The sequence below is a fragment of the Balaenoptera physalus genome (genome assembly GCF_965194825.1).
Source record: "Balaenoptera physalus genome assembly, chromosome: 5".
NCBI lineage: Eukaryota > Metazoa > Chordata > Mammalia > Artiodactyla > Balaenopteridae > Balaenoptera > Balaenoptera physalus.
In genome coordinates, this window is record NC_138884.1 from 142,598,031 (window position 1) to 142,620,846 (window position 22,816).

Below are 22,816 nucleotides of genomic sequence, written 5' to 3' on the forward strand. Positions count from 1 at the left end.
CAGAAAATGAACTATCAAGAAAGCAAAGTCATGACACGGTAACCAAACAGGTAACAGTAAGGTTTACAATCCATAGTAAAATTTGGAAAAGCTGAGGATCACAGTGTATAGTATTCAATAAATTACACATCACACTCCGCCATTATTTTACTCTCCTCTATATTAAAAATTTTTTAAAGTAATGTTGGTTTTATCGTTATAAATGGGGAAAATGTAGTTATTGTAGGAAATCAATGTGGAGAAATGAAAAAGTTCACTAGAAGCATTGTCATAAACATATATATATATATTAAATAATAAACTTTTGTTAAAAAAACCTGAATTTATTTTCCTGAGGACACTAGTGTACTATTTCTAAACCAGAATTGTTGAATGATGTAGGTTCAAAAACAGTATTAATGATCTTACAGGATAAACAAGTTAAAGATATTTATGAAATGAAAGTCTTAATATCTTGTTGCTAATTGTTAATAACATAAGGTGAAGTATATAAAATGTGTTGTGGTTAATATAATGGGATTTTGGCGATCAACATATTTTAATGTTTAGAATTCTTCCCAGGAAATTACATGAGTGTGGCACCTCTACCGTTAGAGCAATTAATCCCCAAATTTATATATATTGCATGACATGAATAGGTTATAAGGAATAAAAGCATCAATACAAAGATATTATCTGACATAAACATTTCTAATATGAGACGTCTTCCATGCCATTGATTTTTTTTTTTTTTTAAATCAAGCCATGCAAGGAACTCCTAGAAGTAGGCCACCATCTAAGCACAAGGAGAATTGTATATACTAGAGCTTTAACCAGCACAGCACTTCATTCAAGAAGACCGCTTCAAGACTTCACTTAAAATTATCAGGGGCACATTATCTGGGTAGAACAGCAAGAAGCAATTATTGGTTTAATTAGCCGGCATTCACCATATCACCCTCTTTCTCTTTGTTCGATTGCCAGGCAATTTTCTACAATCATTAAGCAAGGGAACTATAATTCCACAATGAACTAATCTACAGTTCCTTCTTATCGCACTGGAATACTTTAAAGTTATTTATGACTGTCCTCAATAAGAACTAAGCCCACTGGACAGAAAACACTTCGGGCTTAAAAAATTCAATATTCACTGACATATTCTAAATCTTGATTATATTTAATGTTACTATGTTTTATTTGGATAAATATTTGCCATGAAATTAGGTTAAGACTATTTGATTGAAAGGGACCATATATGATCTCTTTTACAATGTGTTAAAATTCTGCAGGTAATTGATATATCGTTTGCAAGTATACATGTATAAGAGTGAAAATGTGGAACTAAATTTTAAAAAGTGAAGAAATTTGAACATATAACTTACTGTAAACACAAAAGAGACAAATAGACTTATTCTAAGATGTTTTCATCAGTCAAACTCTTGCAGATGGTTAAGCGAGATTATTTGCTCACAATGTGAACCATTGGTTTAGGTGAATTCCTCTAGTGTGGCATTAGAAAACAAGAGTAAGGTAAAAGGCATAAAATTATTTCCTCTGTGAGGCTATAGTTAATGCATGTGTCTCTGTGGTACAAGAATACCCAGTGGAGGATTTAGAAGCAGTAAAAATGATTTCCCATATGAAATAATTCATAAAGCAGGGATTGGGCCAAGAATTGCACTGCAGCTAATTCCCTGGGCGAAAAGGGGTCTGAGCATCCGTTTCGCCAGTGCTTTAATTCTTATCTCACTGTGCCTCAAGGTCCATAAATATTTTTTACAAAGTTCTCCAACACGTAGAAATAATACTCAAAAGGTAACTACTATCTATCAGTAGAATTCCATTGCGTTATAGGAGCATACATTTTGCTACATCCAGTGACCTTCAAGCTGAAATGTTCTAGTTTGAGGACCAATTCTATATGCCAGTAAGTTTCTCCTCTCCTGTCCCAAGCTAAAGAGCATGTCTCTTCCAAGCTCTCTCACTACCCAGTCCACACTTTACTCCTGTCTTGGGCACCACAGTTCTGTTCCTACTAATTCTCCTGAAAGCTCAAATCATAGCCTATCTTGCTCACACGATGCTTTAGATTTCTATCATCTTTTACAGCAGTAATGAGCAACATATTTAGATTTGCTTTTCTTTTGAATTTTAAACAAAAATAGAAAAAAGAAGCAGTAAAAGTGATCAGGGTGTAAAAATAAATATCCTTTCCCAAAGAAATTGGTTTTTGTTACAATGAATTATGTGATACCCAAATATGAGTCGATGAGTACCATTTAGTAACACTAGTGTTGTCAGTCCCTACCAAGTAGTTGGCAATTATATATCTATGTGGTGTGTGTGTGTGTGTTTTACATTTTTAATTACTGAATAACACACACAAAATATTTTTGTTGCAAGAGATTCAAATAATGTGGAAATACAGCAAGATAAATGTGAAAGTCCCCTTTCTAATGGCTTCCCTTCCACTGCCTTCTCTCTTCCCCAGGGATAACTACTGTGAACTCTTGTAACTGTGCATTCTTTTAATCCTGTTTCAATGTGTTTATTACAGATAACAACAACAAAAAACTCAATGACCATTTATAAGAGGTTTACATAAAAGGCACTATACATATTTATCTGTGACATTTTTTAATATTTGCTTTGGAGATCTCTCTAAATCTGTTCGTTTATGTCTAGCCAACTGTTTTAAATTGTAAAATAGTATTCTATAGATTAGATTTTATATCTATAGCCTAAATGGGATATAATTTATTCCAACTCTCCCATATGACAAACATTTGGGTTGTTTTCACAGCTGCACTGAGCATGCTTATACTTAATTTTTAGACACAAGTGTAATAAATTATTTAAGGAATCTTACTTAGTACTTAGAAACAGCCTCAAAGTTGCTCAGCATTACATATATATTTTACAATATTTTCCCTTTAAATCCTAATTTACAGTATTATTAGAATATAATTTGGACTTCATATTGAAACTATTTGGCATTAATCAATTTTTAAATGCTTCAAAAAACTGTGTTTTCCGTTTGCTGAGTAATACATAATATATGGGGTTGGGCTTGTTAATTATGAACACATAGATTTTAAATTATTCACATATTTTATGTTCCTATTCACTTTCAATCTACAAAATATTTTTGAGGCAGCTTAAAAAATAAACCAATATGATGTTAGATTTATTAAACTTTTGCTGTGTTCTGAACAATTTATTTTATCACTATATTACCACTTATCATTTTATCATTTTTACTTTGAGGTTTGGCACTTTGAAACAGTATATAGCACTTCGTTTGTTTTAATCTTAAGAATTTTGGTTACTAATGAGCTAAGACATTTTTGTACTCCTACCAAAGTATTTCACATTTTCTATTTGCCAGTTTCTTGATCTCTACCCCTCCCTCTTCATCCATTTATTCCTCCCTTTCTTTCTTCCTTCTTTGTTCTTTCACTCTGTTAAGATAGAATGGATTTTCTTGTTTTCTTGGTTCCCATCTTCATTGACTCAGTAGTTGTATATCTTACTTGTGATGCTCTGTCATCCTCAAATTTTTATTACTCACATTTGGAAAAAAACAGGTTGGCATCTAGTGTTAATATGTATCACTGAGAACTAAATAAGATCTTTGAAGATATTTATAAATTTCCTTCTTTTTCCAGGGTTACAAAGAAATCTTTACATAACTCCTATTCCTTTGTTAATTTAACCTTCACAATTTCGGATTCTTCTCTGTAATATGGGCATAATTTTATTATAGGATTATTAGAACGATTGAGATAGTAGGTAGTTGTGCCTGTGTTAATCACTTGAAACATGACAGATGGCTAGCCAATGACATTTCTCTTATCCCCATTTCTTTTTTTTTAAATTTATTTATTTATTTAGTTTTGGGTGCGTTGGATCTTCGTTTCTGTGCGAGAGCTTTCTCTAGTTGCGGCAAGCGGGGGCCACTCCTCATCGCGGTGCACGGGCCTCTCACCATCGCGGCCTCTCCCGTTGCGGAGCACAGGCTCCAGACGCGCAGGCTCAGTAATTGTGGCTCACGGGCCCAGTTGCTCCGCGGCATGTGGGATCCTCCCAGACCAGGGCTCGAACCCGTGTTCCCTGCTTTGGCAGGCAGACTCTCAACCACTGCGCCACCAGGGAAGCCCCCCATTTCTTTTTTTTAATCAATGTATGTATTTTGTGATTAGAGAGTTATGGACATCTTTGCTTTTTTAATGGTGTATAATATTTGTATGCTAAAGCTGAGCTTTACTGTTCAAACCAAATCATTTCAATCTCTCTACTGTACAGGATCATAAGGCCATTTAAAGGAAATAGGATTATGAAACACTTTTGATCTTTCATAAGGGTAACACCAAATTATGAAGTTATTAAAAGATGATATCAGCTAATTTGTGTATAAACACATAGTACACAGTACACACTTGAAAAATATTAAGTATAGTAATATTTTTGTTATTATTTGAAATTTTGTTATATCACATGCTTCGGTCAGATTTCTGATATTAGATATTAGCAAATATATGATAATAATTCCTACTTCATGCTCTGACACTATAAAGGGTTAAAAGTATATAAAGGAAGAATTATGAAGATAATCAACACAAAAAAGGCACAGTTAATATTCAAGATACGATGTTCCTCTTAACCAATCAAGGAAAAAAATATAAGAATGGGAGAAAGAAAAGAGACAGCCAAGTCAGGAGAGGTATGGGATAAAAAGAGCAGATATACTCCTTTCATCTAGACAACTGGATTTCCTTTATCTTATTTCCATGTTTGCTACATGACAAAATGATATCCTGGAGTGGAGTTTTGCTGCTCAGTAGAGCTGGAGATGAAGGCACCCCATGGGGCCGGTGTTCAGGGGGATGTAAAGTTTTTGCATTGGAGAGAGATAGCTTCCACTGAGCAGCATGCAGCTATTAAAACAAAAAAATCTCCCAAATGAGAGGGCTTGCTTGAGAACAGGATATTCTAGCCAGCATTATATATGCATACAAATATAGTTAAAATGTAACATCTTAAATCAGTATGGCCTGGGGAACTTAATGTTATTACACATAAATGAGAACTTTTCAAAATTATTATGTCTTCATTGAACGTATTTTCATTGCAATGTCCATATTTTAAAATGTCTTTTTTCCATTTTTAACTCTTCCATGTTGATCATTTTGTTGTGCATTTATTTATCAACTGGGTGCCAAGTATAGCACTGCACACTATGGGGAATCCCATATTTATCAGGTACTAGATACATGAACTTGACAGCTTTTCTGGGCCTCAATTTTTCTTCTTTCAACAGGTAGAATAGGTCTTAAGGGTTACAGTGAAAATAAATGATTTGTCCAGTAGCATGCCTGGCACATTTTTGGTTCATAATCAATCATAATTTCTGCATTCCCCACTTAAAACTAGAACCTAATTAGTCACAACAATATGCACACCAAGGATGATTAGGCAGTTGCCATTAAATATGTGCACACTTGAAATTATTTTATTGTCATAGTGACATATGTCTATCTTGGCATTGGACCAACCTGCATTTTCCTGATGCAGTCATCTTTTCCTACACCAGTCCTGGTGCAACACGCTGACAGCACCCCACCCACAGCCTCAGCACTTCAGCGCTCGAGCACTAGCCGGATTTCCAAATGCCAGCAGGATCACTTTGTGTCTGGGCTCTCTTGCCTCTAGATCCAACTTTAACACCGGCACAGCAGACTATACATGCTGTAGGATTGACACCTCCCCCTACACTCTCAGACAGAACCGACAGGGTTGGTGTATAAGGACCCCAGCTCTTTCACCCGTCAGATGAGATAATTCTGACATGTGTTTCCTCCTGGTCTCCAGGAGTGTCTCCAGTGAGACTGGACCCCAGTGGTCCCCACTGGCAGCTGGCTGGATAATGTAGCCATCTCATTTCCCCATTCCTCTCTTTTCACCTCTCAAATAAAACTACTTGCATTGAATTTAGTCTTGGGGACTGCTTCTGGAGAAAAATATACTTTCTCAGTGAAGACCAATGACTGCAAAGCCGAACTTTGTATTAAAATTCCAATTGCTTTCAAGGGTTTCAATTGCCCAATTATTTCAATATCAAGGCTTTTCTTCAGGCATATTTAGCTCCCTCTTAAACTGGTCACCTGTCCTGCTTATTTTCAAAGGGTATGATTCTGCCTGGGAGTAGCACGAAATAGAGGAGTCTGATTACACAATTTAGGCCTCATTAAGACAATTAGGGTGGTGCCAGCCTGTGGTCTCAGTCTGATTTAGAGCTAGTCAGGTGATGTTGATACTGAGGTGTGTGCACAGTGTGTGTGACATACTTGGTGTCCTACAGTACTCTCATGCAGCTGGTCCTTTACTCCTGAGGGCTTCAAAGGGGCAGCCATGTGTCCTTTGGCCTCTCACCTGCATCACACCAACACTCAACTGACCACTTCCCTGTTGCCTATACTGTCCATTATTGACTACCAGGGCCCTTCAAAGAGTCTCAGGAAAGGAAGTGTGCCTCCTGTGCCTCTCTGAGTGCCTGTGGTTGCCATTTGGCCTGTGTGTGTTGGATATTGGACATTCCAGTAAGTCTTTCATCTTCAAATATTTCTATTTGAGAAGAAATAGGCACTAGCCTTTCTTTTCCCCTCTAGATAAAACTGAGTTCTGAAGGACACATGTATCCTTTCTACTTTCCAAGCCAATTCCAAGAGAATGATGGGGCAGGTGCAGGGTAAGAGAGAGGTGTTCACTAATTCAGCTCTTTCTGTAACTGACTCCTATCCACCTCTGAATCTTGGTTTTCTAACATAGACACGTTTGTGTGGATTGTCATTTACAGTGCAGTGGTATACAGCCCATTAGAAACTCAGGCAATGCAATATCTAACTTAGAATATTAGAATGGGAGGTGAAGGGCATTCTTATCCTGAGATGTGGAAAACCTGTTATTTTGTAAACGACTTGAAATCATTTTTTTTTTCACTTGAAATCATTTTGATGAAATGATATACATGCATACTTATCTATATGTTATATATATATAGCATATATTATTTAGGATATATACGTATAGTATATACTTGTATGAAGTCAACTACAAACAAAAGTCAATATATAGTAATATACACAAAATATCAGTGAGGTTTATTGATTATGGAAGTGACCAGAGTGAGATCAGGGACAAGAAGTTACTTGTTGCCTGTAGACATCTTGTTTAAACAGCACCCATCGTGCTTTACAAGAGCTCATCCTTGCCCCTCTCTCCCACCTCACCTTCTGCCACCCTCCCGCTTGAACTACCCTCTCCAGCCATGCTCTTCTTTCTCTGTTCTTTCTGTCCTTGAGAAGAGCTGAATTCCTTCTGCCTTTGTCCTTATTCCCTATGAAAGATTTTGAATTTGCTATTGTGTCTACTTGTAATTCTCTTCCAAGATGTCTAAGTAACATTTCAGTGGTCTTCTTTTTTTCTCATCCATTAAATCTGCTTAAATATTGAAGTGCAGTCAGTAACATTTCACTGTTTATCTCGTTGCACCCATAATGGCCAAATATTATGCACATATTTGTTTATTATTTTTATTTTCTCATGAGATTACAAATTCTACTTGCTGAATTCCTAGTGTCTAGACTAGCGTTTGACACATAATGGAGTTCAATAGATATTTGAAAAATGGAAAAAAGTATAAGTGAAGGAAACGAGCTAAAAGTCTTGTTAGAATTAGTTTTTGCCCAGCCTAATTTGTTCATTAGAACCATACCAGGTTATCATCATTTTGTTTTATGTGTCACTATAAGCAAATATTATACAAAAAGATTGAGCTTGAACAGATTAACTCTCTTATGTAAACACATAATAAAAGCAACATAATTTATGTATTTTAAATAAAAATGTACATGGGAATTTAACCTTTTCACTAGGGCTAGTATGAAAATAAAACTTAATTCAAAATCTTATTGTTGATAAACGGTTGATCACCAAAATCACAGTATTTTGTGATGATTTTGAAATGAGATGACTGTAAAAATACAAATCTTTATCTCCCAAAACATCTAAATAACCAATTCTTATTAAATAAAGTTAATTCCTCTGAACATATAAATTCAGTTACAATGTTAAGCCCTGAGAAAAATAAGTTTGCTTAATTTTCTGGGTTACTAAAGTAAAACTAATTTGTTGAAATTAAGCCAACTCTAGCTTTAAGCATTTCATGCTACTACTTAGAAAATAACTAAATGTAATGAATTTTACTTGAACAACTTATTATATGTGAAGAAATTTGGAGTGAGTCTAAATTTTCCAGGAATAGAAGTAAATTTTACTCTTTGTCCTTCAAATCTGTATAATTTCAAGGTGGAGGATAAAAGCATTGAATTGCTTTAGTATTTATTCATTTTTGTCACGTACCAAGAAGAAATATCATACAAAGGGTAGGGATGAGTAAATATATCTCTGGATGTAAAAAAGGTAAATATAATGATTTCCTGGAAACTAGCATTCTTCTCATTCATTCATTCATTCCACAGATGTTATCTAGACACCATTAATATCTGACACTCTTCTAGGGCCTGTGACACAACAGTGAACAGAACAGACAAAAATCTCTCATGAAACTCACAGTTTAGAGGGGAAATCAAACAAATATGTAGTGTTAGAGGAGATAAACACTATAGCGAAAAATTGTAAAACAAGGAAGAGATGTATGACTTGTTGTGGAGATGAAATTGTAGCAAAGGTAATTTGGCAGGTGCAGAACACATGAAATGATCAAACTTTCAGATCACACTGATCTAGGTTACAACTCAAAATTCAAATCATTGATAATATACTAGAATATCTCTCAGATCAAGTGAATAGATAGAAATGACAGTTGTCTTTCAAGGTTCCTAAGTGCAAAACAATACAGTTAGAGACAACACTTCATATAATAATTTCATGATTGTGGCTTCTGTCTGTCTATTTATAATTTAACATCAGGGATTCAGAATATGAGACTTTTATAAGAATGACTTATCTCCCCAACCCAGGGCAACCCTCCCAAAAGACATTTTAAGGGATGCTAATATCTCAGGAGTCTACAGAGGCTTTGTGATTAAAATAGTCTATGTAATCAATAATTATTTTTTATAATTTACATATATGCTAGAAAAATATTTTTTAATTGATATTTATTAAACATGTGCAAATATGTTTTTAAAATTTGCTACATTTAAAGTGTTGCTGATTACCAAGTAGCTATCATATTCTAAGTGACCTATTCAGTAATCAGCTTGAACTGTTATGGACTTTATCTAAAAAAATCAATATACTATTTTAATATTATTCAGTCTGGGCTGTACTAAACAGTACTGGGCTGTATAAATTATATATATATATATATATATTTTTTTTTAATTTATTTATTTATCTATTTATATTTATTTATTTATTGGCTGTGTTGCATCTTCGTTGCTGTCCGCGGGCTTTCTCTAGTTGTGGTGAGCAGGGGCTACTCTCCGTTGTGGTGCGTGGGCTTCTCATTGCACTGGCTTCTCTTGTTGGGGAGCATGGGCTCTAGGAGCCCGGGCTTCAGTAGCTGCAGCACATGGGCTCAGTAGTTGTGGCTCGCAGGCTCTAGAGCACAGGCTGAGTAGTTGTGGCGCACGGGCTTAATTGCTCCGCGGCATGTGGGATCTTCCCAGACCAGGGCTCGAACCCGTGTCCCCCGCATTGGCAGGCAGATTCTTAACCGCTGCACCACCAGGGAAGTCCCTAAATTATATTTTGATAATTTCTTGCACCAACTGTAAAAAGTTTTTCTGTTTAAGTCCTAGCTTTTAGAACCTCCTTTTGGTTATCTTGAAGGTTCTATTAATGCAGTACAATTTGAAAGGGACCAAACTTCACAAAAATAATGGAGCTCAAAAGGAAAGCTACTAAATGTTAAGTATAAAATTTGATTCTAGCTAATAAGTCATTTTTTATAAGAAATATTCCTGTACTTTTAATTGGTATACACCAAGAAAAAGATACAGAGATAGAAAAAGCACTAAAATGATGAGGAGGTGAAAACTGAAGACTTGAAGAAAGGTTAAAAAAACAGACTTTAACTATTGTGGTTCAAATGAACCCTGACTCCATTTTCTCCATTAACTTCTATCAACTAATCACTGAGTATGTATATGCATCCTCCAGAGTTTCTTTCGCTAGACCTTATTTATACAAGTTAATGATTACTTTGAGTCGCAAACTTATGGCTGACTAAACAAGGCACAGGTACAAAGCTAGAAGATGCATCAGTTTATATACCTGCATGTGGTCAAGAATATTAGAAGCCTTGAAGGATGTTTCTCTCTCTTGTCCTCTACCACATTTGTTTTCTAGAAAAGGCCTTTTTGTCCCTGCAGTATTATAAGAACAGGAGCTACAAATGTACAGAAGTTGATATAGAAGATTTATATATACATAGTTCTAGAACTGTAATGTAAATATAAATTCATGATAATATTTAAGAGTAAAAATGTTTAAATTTGTACAAAACTTATAATTGGGGAAGTGGCTACACATAGAATATTTTCTTTAATCTTCATAAAACCCTTTGCTATAAAAAGATTTGCTGTAGGTTACAGAACTAATAAATGGAAAAGAGTGATGAATTCTTGGTCCATCTTGACATGCTCGTTTTGAGTCTTTCACCTATTCTTCCAATTAGTTTGCAAACTTCTGACCCTGGTGCCTGAAGTCCCAACCATGCCACTCACTAAGATGATCAAAATAAAGCCTCTTAGAGTTGGTTGTTCTTATTTATGACTGTGTCCTTTGCAGGGAAATCTCTATGATTAGAAAAGAACTACTTAATTAAAACTTTTGGTGATGTATCACATTTCCTATTATATAAGAATAAATGAAAGTTATTTAATCATAAATCATAAAACCTCAGGGTTTGATAGACATAAAGGTCAACTCATCCAATCATCCAGTAAGACTTAAGACATATGTGCAAGTAAATCCAAGTAATATTAACAAACCTGCCCTTTTGTTTAAGAAATAGCATGCTTTTATTTGACAAGAAACTGTTTAACCTTTACCAGAAGAAGTAGATGGCTTAAATTTTTTTTTCATAAATTAAATTAATATTGCTCCGGGAAGAAAGATTAGTATTTAAGAGTAATATATAAAATGAAATATTTATCATTTATTTATTATATTTGAGAAACTGTCAGCAGTTGGACTCTCATATATGCATGCAAAATTCACTCTTGCCTTTCCCCTGACATTTGCTCTTTAGATGTCAGAGTAAGGTCCGAGCCCACTGTGGAATTCAGACATGGCATCAACAAACTGGCAAAGTATGTAAAACATATACTAAGCCTCTCTTATCAGTTTGCTTCCATTTTATTTCCCCATCAGCGTACTTCAGGCTGTACAATCTTTTGAAACTTGTTCTGCCTCTTGATCTAACTCACCCTGTTTTTTTGTCTTCCTTAAGACATTAACCATCACACCTTCCCTTAACTTTCAAAACCAGCAACTTCCTAATTTAATAAGCTAATCTGTGGTCCCCTGTTAAATGGAAGAAGATTAGCTCACTATCCTTTCCTCCTCCAAGCTAACTTATATAATTTTAAAAGTCAGTTTCTGCATTTTTTTTTCTTATTTTTAAAATTTTAAAAAATGCTCTAAACTTTATCTGGTGAGGAGGCAGGTAATGCTTTTAGGCCTCTTCAGATCATATCACAAAGGTAACTTTCCTCTACTTCTTTGTTGTCATAATTCCAACATAGGTTTTATCAGGACATATAGTCCGTGAAGTAAAAGAAAATTAGGCAAACTGTGATTAGGACAGATGCTTAAATACTTCTTAGTTCTGCTTCTTTCCATGTATTGTTTGTTTCTTGATAAAATATTCAAAATAACAAGTCCTATCCATCCTAATCTTAGGGTTGTTTTTGTTGTTGTTGTCTTTATTACTGATGTGGTGTGAAAACTTTTTTAGATTAATTGTGGCATTTCATAATTACCTGGGTGCTATATCAAATATAATTTTGAAAATATTTTGAAAGTTTGCTTTGTACTACATCTTATCCATTTCAATGATGCTGTTAGCTCTGAAAGTCACTAGCTTTTTATTGTGATCATTTGATTCATTTCAGAAGTTTATGTATTTTTCAATGTGATTTAAGTTCATATTAACATGATATACATAATGACATTTTTTATTCAGTTTATAAAGTAGACTTTGCCAAATATACTGACTTGGATTTAATTTATTATATTTCTGATTAGAAAGGTTTTATGTGTAATGCATAATTTTGTATGAATTAGTGGATGATGATTTAAGTTTTGTAGGGACTTTGTTAAATTTATTGTGCATAGGCCTTAATTCAATATTTGATATAGAAAGTAATAGAGATTTCGGTAGTTAACATATTCATGAGAGTAGATATTCATGAATGGATAACTGATGTGTATATCTCAGTAATAACAATTGCATTAGATAGAAAACCACTTTTAGAGAAAATTACCACTTTATATTATACCTTACATTACAAATATATTTTGATATCTTCACAATATTTATTGCAGAACTTTGCATATAATGGGACCTCAGAGATTTGGTTCAATCTGAAGAATCATGTTATGTCCCTCATATATCATTTTTAAAAAGTCTAAGAAAGGTCCTTGATAGCAACTAAGGATTTTTTCAGAACAATATATATTAGCCATTCTGTCATTTTGGCGAAGACCAAGAATTACCTTTAAAAAGGAACTGATCTTAAAATAAGTAATAATCCAGCCATCATTGTCGAGATTGCTAATTACATGTACTCTGATTTTGAAATTCCTTGACACATTCTTCTCTGCCCTCAATCAGATCAAAAAGTCTGTATGTGTCATCTTCTGCCAGATTCTTTGATAAAATTTGATACCTTGGGCTTCCCTGGTGGCGCAGTGGTTGAGAATCTGCCTGCTAATGCAGGGGACACGGGTTCGAGCCCTGGTCTGGGAGGATCCCACATGCCGCGGAGCAACTGGGCCCGTGAGCCACAACTACTGAGCCTGCGCGTCTGGAGCCTGTGCTCCGCAACAGGAGAGGCCACGATAGTGAGAGGCCTGCGCACCGCGATGAAGAGTGGTCCCTGCTTGCCGCAACTAGAGGAAGACCCAACACAGCCAAAATAAATAAATAAATGATAATGTTAAAAAAAAAAGAAAAAAAAAATTTGACACCTACGCCAATCATATGACTACAGAATCTGACTATTAGAAAAATAGCGATACCGGTATTAAGATACTCAAACTTTTTCCCCAATTCTAGCTGAAGTCTGAGTTCTTGGCAGCATATCTAAACCCTAGAAAATATAGGTTAAATGAGGAAATTCATTAATGAATTAGTAGATGTATGAGGGAATATAACACATGAGATAGTCTTTGGAAATATTGTTTTGACTGTCATAGGAATCCTAATTCATTAGAACATATTCAAATAAAATAAAATGGTAATGCGGATTTCAGAAGAAGCTTTATGACTGTATCAGACAGGGTTCAATCAGAGAAACGGGCCAGTAAAATTTTATTTTATCTGGGGTTCTTCATCTGCGGATTCAACCCATTTGCAGACGCTGTAGTACTGTAGTATTTATTAAAAAAAATCTGCATATAAGTGGACCCACACAGTTCAATCCTGTTGTTCAAGGATCAACTGTATGTAGATTTATTATAAGAAACTGACTTATGCAATTGTGGGGCTGGCTAAGCAAGTCAGAAATTTATAGGGCAGCATATCATGAAGGGAAGATTGTTTGCATAGCTGATCATGTTGTCTACAGATAAAACCAGTTTTACTCATTTGTTTCCAATCTGGTTGACTTTATTTATTTATTTTATTGCCTGATTGCAATGACTAGAACCTCAGTACAATGTTTAATAGAAGTCATGAAAGTGGACATCTTTGTCTTGTTTCTGACCTTAGGGGGAAATAATTCATTTCTTACCTTTCAGTTGGATGTTAGCTATAGGTTTTTTTCCTAACTGTTCTTTGTCAGGCACTTTAAGAAGTATCTTTTGATTTTCATGTCGATGAGAGTTTTTTTGTAATCTGAAATGGATGTTGAATTTTGTTAAATGTCTTTTAACAAATGAAAAGATCATATATATATGTATATATTTTAGTTTGTTAATACAATTTACAATTAATAATTGCATGGTAATTATAATTTTATTTTAAAATAGCAAGCTTCATTTTTGGGAAAATACACACTTGGTTAGTCTCTTTTTTTTTTTTCCTAGAAAACTTCTAGGAGAAAATATAAGAAACTATTTTCACGAGCTTGGTGGATTAGGCAAAGATTTATTACACACAACACAAAAAAGCATCAAACATCTTGCCATTTGCAACAGCATGTATGGACCTGGAGGGTATTATGCTTAGTGAACTAAGCCAGACACAGACAAATACCGTGTGTGTTTTCACTTAGATGTGGAATCTCAAAATCAAAACAAACAAACAAATATAACGAAACAGAAAAAGACTCACACATACAGAAAACAAACTAGAGGTTACTGGAGGGTAAAAGGGTGATGGGAGGAATGAAATAGGTGAAGGGAATTAAGAGGTATGAACTACCAATTATAAAATTAATAAGTTACAGGGATGTAGAGTACAGCAAGGGAATATAGTCAATATTTTATATAACTTTGTATGGTGTATAAGTTACAAAAATACCAAATCACAATGTTGTACAGCCAAAACTAATGTAATACTGTAAGTCATCTATACTTCAATTGTTTTACAAAATTCAAATAAATAAAAATTGAAATGCTAATCAATAATTATAAGATAAGAAACTCAGTTTAAAAATGGACCAAAAATTCTAATGGGTACTTCAATTAAGAAATAGCAAATGGCTAGTATGCAAATTAAAATCACAATGAGATATCAACTAGAAAATTAAAAGAACTAATAATACCAAATATTGGTAAGAATGCCAAACATGTATAAAATTATATATTTTTGGTGAGTATGAGAAGTGATTAAAACCTCTTTGGCAAACTTTTTTTATTAATATCCACTGAAGCTAAGCTTTTTCTTCTTCTCTTCTTCACTAAGAAATTTCAAATATATATTATGCAATATATATTTATTATATCTCTATCTCTATCTACCTACCTATTTATCTATCTATCATCTATCTATGGAAATAAGCACAAATATTTACCAAAAAAAAAAAAAAAAAAAATTACAGGACTGTTCAAAGCAACCATATTCAAAATATTTCCAAAAACAACTGAATTACTCTTTAAAAGTAGAATCAATAATAGAACAACAATGTAGTTGTACAATCAAATATGACACATCAATAAGTAGAAACTACTGCTACACTAAATGATATGAATGAAGGTTATATGCATAATGATGAGGAAAATAAGCTTTAAACAAAGAGTACATACTATCTGTCTCTGCTTTATGAAGTTCAAGAGACAAAGCTAATATAAATGATAGAAGCCAGAATAGTGGTTATCAAAGTAATTACATCTCAGAAAAATTCTATAGCTTCTCAAACTACAGATTTATATTTCTGACACCCGTTGCAGAATCAGGACTGTATTTTTTTCCCCTAAAAATGCAAAGCTCCAAAGAGATAAAACAGCATGAGAGAAAAAGTATATCTCAACATTAAGTATAAAATATGGAAAAAACACAAGTCAAAAAGACACTTACTGATTAACTAGTAAAACACAACATTAATTAATTCATGTTACCTTAGGCAAAAGTGAAATTCACTTGGCATTTATCACAGAGTCCCAGATAGATAATCGTTTCAGGGTATAGGCCTGGCAAAAATGTAGGCATTAAGAATGCTCCAAAGTCTGGGCAGCAGGAACTATATCAAAGGCCAGGCACAGAATCATTTCCTCGCAGCCTTTAACATCCACATAGCTTTTCTTCACTAAGTCCTGACATATGTGGGGCTATGTGGAATAGACTAGTTCTGAGAAACATCAGACGACTAACCACAATAATGTACCTGGTCCTCAGGTAGTGGCAGTGGCCCTGTGGGAATGGATCTGGTCCCTTATGCTTTGGATAGTAGACACACTCTCCCTCCAAGATAACATACATAAAGAAAATTTGAGTCTTGGGTAGTGGGTGGGGATGTTAGATGCTTGACATCCACAAACTATTAAATTAGGAAAAAAACATAAAATGTGAGAGAGTAAGAAAGGTTAAATGCATCTTCTGTGTTTGAATTTGCTTTATCTCTTAAAATGTTGAGTGGCTGAGAATAGCATGCATGCTTCTGGGTGGAGCTAAATCAAACTATTTAATAAGTTTACACTGATGATCACAATAGCCTTTGAAAAATGGAAAAGTTACCCTCCAGTTATAAAGAATTAAAATTATTATAAACCACTGAAGGAGAAATGATTCACCATTGAGTAAATTAACATGTCTACTTAATTAACCTTAATAAATATATAAACCATCATTTAGTTTTATGAGGTAGCAATATATTTCCTGAAATAAGTAATTTTAGCTGACATTCAGATAGATAGTGCTTAATGCCACAGAAGAAACATATATTCATTATCTCATTTATGAAGAATAAGTATGAAATACTTAGTAATTAAAGTAAAACATAAGTAAACTATTTGGGTGAATTTATGACTAATAACAAATAACTTACATTTAAATAATTATAACATTCTTTAATATAAATCAACTGCATTTTGTGTAAACATACCTGTTTCAGGTATTAGTAGGAAAATATCAGGCATAAAATCTTTAAGAATTGCAAACATCCATAAAAAGTAACATTGTTGCCGATTTGTTTTATTACAAAAACAAGATGTGGATATGTTTTACAAAACTCCTGAAAATGACATCAATATTATTGATAAAAAGCTACTAAAATAGAATTGTGGTAACAAAGAGAGCTGGGAAATATGTTTTACCTCATTCGAATCTCATTTCAATTTCTGAGTTTCAATATTGTCACCAATTCAGATGTTTTGAACATTTTCAAATTATTAAACACTTAAGACCAAAATTTAGAATCTCACCTATTTCTCTTTGTAAGTATGCAATTGAGATGTAAATGTAAGCTTAATATATGAGACAAAGTACCTGGTACTGGTGTAAATCTTCTCCCTTAACCCTTCACTACTATAGTAGAAAACCAATTAACCCTTCTATCATAAAAATAAATGAAAAATGAAGTGATCGTTTTTCATTTATAGAAAAAAGATCATTTATTCTATGCTTCTTCATCAGTTAAGTTCAACTAAGGAACTGGAGAGGAAAAAAGGAATCATTTTTATCTCTTGACTATTATTTACTACAAATTAGGTGATGATTTATGTAATACATTAGATACAGCTTTACTGCTCTCAAAAACTGATAACTTACTAAATGAGTGAAAATATCCTAAAGCTGATCATAACCTGCTATTAAGGCAAACTTAAAATAGACAGCACCCCGCTGGTTCTCATGGGCACCAACATATTTCCAGTAATTCAGAGTGAGAGATTTTGTTGAACTGATAATTGCATGAAAGTAGGTCATATAATTTGCCATTGAATTAATTATATAAATTTGAATGAGTTGTGTTATATTTTGTATTTGGGCAAGTTAGCATCTTGTTTATGGAAGTTTGCACTTTAAAAGAATATTTCATTTTTACTCAGAGGAAGATTTGCCAAAAATATTCAATTAATATTATTTTTCAGAACAGAATTCTAAAAGGTAACTTTTCACATATATAGTTTATACCTCTCCCTTTTCCTTTTTAAAAATAATACAAATTGAGATGTGAAGGTTAAAGTTAAATTTTAGTCAGTATTAGAGAAAAAATGATATTATTATTATGACAGATGAAGTGATGTGTTAAAAATTACTTTAAGATGGTATCAAGGCCATAAGAGATACCATTATTATAAACCATTTTTCACCCTCAATTTGAAAAGTCAACTTAATATATATATGATAGAAGACAGTTACATTTACCAAAAAGAAGGAGATTATTCAGAACCATGCGAGAGTCTGTACTATGTGCTCTTTACGTCATGCGCTATCAATACATTATCTCCACATGGATAAGGTCTGGTCAATTCAATCTTGACAAAGCAATATCCTAACTTTGAATTAAAATGCTTTTTTGAGTAATGCCAGAGAATTAAAAAATAGAATATTATTCATACTTTAAACACGATTCATTTCAATATTTTATTAAAATATGTTCAAAGTTAAACATATTTGAATTCCAATATGGAATTCCAATTCCATATTTTCTAGGGTAAATATGTGTTTTATTTTTAGAGTAAATTTTGTTCTGATAAAGAATAATCACATTAATATTTTATTTCTATAAAATGGTTATTTAAATTTTATTTTTCTCTATTTTAACATTTGAAAGGTATAAAAACTATGAAAGACATATCAATTTAAGTTTCCATGGTGAGATTATGTACTATTATTTATTTCACAAATATAAACACAACGAACTTAAAATGCTAAAATATAGAGATAAAGTGAAGGATATTTGAACATATACATTCAGATTATTAAGGATTTTCAAAAATGTAAATCAATTCTTCAATAGATACTTGATGACGAATATGGGAGTAAGAAAGCAAAGAGTGTATGTATGTATATGCATTTGTCCCATAAATATGAATGGTCCTCAGAAGCAGTGATCTGTTGAATATTTTTGAATACATAAATTAAAGCTAGATATTTAGTGGTCAAAATATAACTCCCTTTTTATGAATATTAATATAAATTACAATTAGGTCTATGTTATTAGCTAGCAATCTATATACCTTATGTAATTTGACATGTATCTATATATCTGTATCTATATATATATATATGTGTGTGTGTGTTAACACATCACTTTGTAATTTTCATATAAAATTGAAAAATCAAGACATCCAAATTTTTTTAAGGTTAAAAATAAATTCATAGGAAAGCTATGTCACTAGGTTTATAGTCATCCAGCATTAGAACCTTCTTATCAGGCCTAATTCTTGATAAGGTTTGAAGTATTACAGATATTGGAGCAAAATTGAGAAGGAAAGAAAGGTATTATTATTCAGATATAATAGAAGTAGAACTACAGTAGTCTACAGTAGAACTACAGTAAAATAAAAAATACATATATAAAGGGAGTTGATAAAGCATTTTTAACAAATTATACACAACTTTATAAAGAAACCAAATCTCATTACACGGATGGCTCTTATTTGTGACTTAATAACACTGAGAGTTTAAGTAAGATTATATGATATACATTGCAGTACAATTTCTACCATTGATTTATTGTATAATCCTGAACAAATCAACTAATCTCTATGATTACATATTCTGTTTCAAAAAATAACTGAAATATTATTACATAATAAATAATATTTAATATATTGTTTTACTGAATTTAATGAAGATTCAGTGCAATAAGGATTATGGAAACACTTTTTTAAACAACCTATTCTCCAACTTTAACAATAATAACAGGAAAAATAAAATTACTAATCAGCATCTCTCTTTTGTGCTCTCTCTCTTTCTCTCTCTCTCTCTCTCTCTCTCTACTTAGCACTTAGTAATTTAAAAAGCAAAATAGGCAAGATAATTTTGGTCACACACTTTTTTCCTTTAAAAAAATCCTATGGAAAAGTTTTGTTTGGAATGATCTCCTTCTACATAAGTAGCTCTGATTTAAAACTTAAATTTACTAAATACTATTTTTAGGAGTCTTCAAGAAGCTGGGTTGGTAGATACTTTTATAAGAATCCTATTCATTTAGTTGGATGAATAAAATACCCATTTTCAAAACCTGGTGCGGACAGAAACATCATGGTCCAGATCTCAATGAGTAGTAACAGTGATGATGATGAGGATAATGATGAAGATGATGATAAATAGTTACCATTTTCTGAGGAGTTTAATATGAAACAGTATCTATATTTTTATCTTTAAATTTGTTAGCTCTTTAAATCCTCTTAACCACGCATACAAAGACAATAAACGGAGGCTTAGAAAGGTTAGGGAATGTGTAAAAATACATGGCTGCAAGTGACAGACACTTGGTTATCGTAACTCCAGGGGTCACGCTATTTCCAGTGTACGAAATATCCTTAATCTTCTTATGAGTTATTGGAGAAACATAAAAATGATATTATACAATATAAAGGTCATAGTATTAATATGATTGCTTTTAACCTGCAGAAAAATTATTGTATCTTAAAAAAATAACCTTTATTAACTTGGAGTATATAACTTACTAACATATCTTAGTTTGGTAAATATTACCTATAATTGAAATATGTATATATATTAGACACACATACACACACACACAAATATTTATTTCATTACTAAAGTAAATTTACTACTTGCTGCTTCCAAAGATTCTTAACACTTCCAAATCTGCAAGTAATCAGCAGTGACCCTCTTAACCTGAATAGTCATCTTCTCCCTCTTGAATAATGGCCACCTGGGCCTCAGAATTGGCCTCAATGTTTCCTCTCCTGCTACCTCAGGACTTTTTCTACATATTCAGTTCCAGAGTATAAAATAAATGGATGAAACAGGACCAGAGTGGTCTTTCAGATACTAAGTCAGCTCACAACACCCCTCCACAGAAAACATTTGTAAGTTTTTCTGTTACACTTATGGTAAAATATAAACTCCATATCTTGTTTGTAGTCAGTGCAGCAATTTGACCTGGAGAACCTAGGACAGTCATGGTTTATGCCTGTTGTTCAAAACTGTCCTTGTATAGCTGTGAATTCTGTGGACAGATCACCCAAAAGCCCGTATATGATCTGACCCCTGTCTTCCTCTCCCTGCTTGCTATTTACCATGTTCTCCTGGGATCTCACATGCCAACCACACTGCCAATGTCAATACTTTTTGAACACATCAGGCTAATTCTGCTCTCATTTTTATATCTTCAGAACACTTTGTCCCCAGATTTTATAATGGCTTTCTCCTTCATATCATCATGTCTCTGCTAAAATACGACCTCCCAAAGAGGTTTTGTTGACAATCATTTTAAAAATTGCTCTCATCCCTCTGGCCCACTGGCTGCTTACTCTGCTTTTTCTTCCTAGCACTTATCACTCCATGAGTTTTATTTATATTTTTATTAGTTGATTTTCTGCTTTGTTCACTATAACATAGGCAAGCTTTATGAGGAACCATTTTGTCATTCTTACTTATTGCTCTATCTCAAGAATTGAGTTAGGCATGTAGAAGGAGCAAACCAAAAAAGTTGTAAATGAGTGAGTAATGAGTGATCTAGCCAGAAAAACTCACTAATTTCTTGTTTTCTTCTACTAGAGAAATATCCAAAGAGAATTGTGGATATGCATCTCTAAAATTACCTCTGAGTCTTTGATTTTAATCATACCTTCTAATTTTTCTTTTATTTTGATTTTGTGTTTTACAGAATCATTTCTTAACACTGTGGTTATAATCAAATATCATTTAAATACTATTCCTTCTGGAATTATAAAAGCTTTTCTTTTTCAAAGCTCAATGCATGTGAAAAAATATAAACATTCCCTAATAATAAGGTCATTCAAAATGAGATAATATAAAAATTATGCTATATTGTTAAAAGATTTAAAACAAAGGTGCTGGAAGTTTCTCAAATATCTGTAAATTACTCTTTCCTAGTTTAATCTCTAAAACATTTTCAAAATGATCTTTACAACTAAATTTATGAATCTACAAAATTACATGCCAGCTCTCTTTTTAATAATAGCAAAAATTAAATGTCTGAGAAAATCCCCCAAACAAAACACCTGAAGTTGTTGCATAAATATAACAAATATCATTTTATTTGAATGTTTATAAGTAAAATTCTCAAGACTGCAAAGGAGAAAGACATAAAAATTGGAGTGGGTGAGCAAGAAAGAAACCTGCAGCTCTCCTGGTAACATTCACTGATAGTCAGACCCAAAGCCTTAAATTTTTAAGCAGCTAAGGGACAGGATCCTTTGTGTCAACACACAGAGCGGGGTAGGGGGAATGGAACTGAGACCCATGCACGTTGCAAGGTCCCTTGAAGAAACACTCTCAGGAAAGGGTAGACTTTAAAAAAAAAAAAAACTGTTGGTCAGAAAATGGAGAAAATAAGCCAAGTCGAGGTTTCAGAATTGGTTCTATACTGGGAAAAAGTCTTCACTAAGAACTTATAATCAGAGTTTATCTATCAAATTCATTGGTATATGGTTTCACACTACGCCATGGAATATAACGAGAGGAAAGACCTGAAAGATCCCACTTCCCAATAATACTTACGGGGGTAATATACCTTCTTATGAAAAATCAGATAAAGGTGTTAAAGAAAAGTAAATTACCAGCCAATCTTACTTATGAACGTAGTTACAACAAAGAGCAAGTTATTTTATATACGCACACACAAGCACATGCATGCACACACATACACTTTATTGTAATTTGTAAAGTTAACAGGACATAAATAAAAATGACTACTCAAGCAAGACATGCAGAAAAATATTTTTGATAACATTCAAAATGCAATATGGTTAAAATAAATAATGAAACCCTCAGCAAACTAGAAACAAGAAGGATACTTTTCAACTTAATAAAAAGGCATTTCAGGAGGAGTCACCTCACCAAGATGGTGACATAGGTTGTTCCTGACTTTGCTTCCCCTCATAGGAAGAACCACTAAAATTATCAAGACCAAGACACCACTGAGAAAATCCTAAAACATAGGGGTGAGATTGAGGCACTCTCTGCACAATAGAAACTGAGACAGAACATATTAGAAGGTAAGACAAGTGGCTACAAGTTGACCACATTGCCCCTCCC

At 33.2% G+C, this 22,816-nt stretch overlaps 2 long non-coding RNA genes across 2 annotated transcripts in view; both read right to left on the minus strand.

Moving 5' to 3' along the window:
- LOC309661019 overlaps positions 1–13,140 on the minus strand; it is a 137,646-nt gene extending 124,506 nt beyond the window's left edge. The window contains exon 1 of the long non-coding RNA XR_014263798.1: positions 12,903–13,140. This is a non-coding gene — a long non-coding RNA (uncharacterized lncRNA). The remainder of the gene's footprint in view (positions 1–12,902) is intronic.
- Positions 1–22,816, minus strand: part of LOC309661011 — a 736,889-nt gene that overhangs the window by 532,649 nt on the left and 181,424 nt on the right. The gene's annotated exons all lie outside the window — the stretch shown is intronic.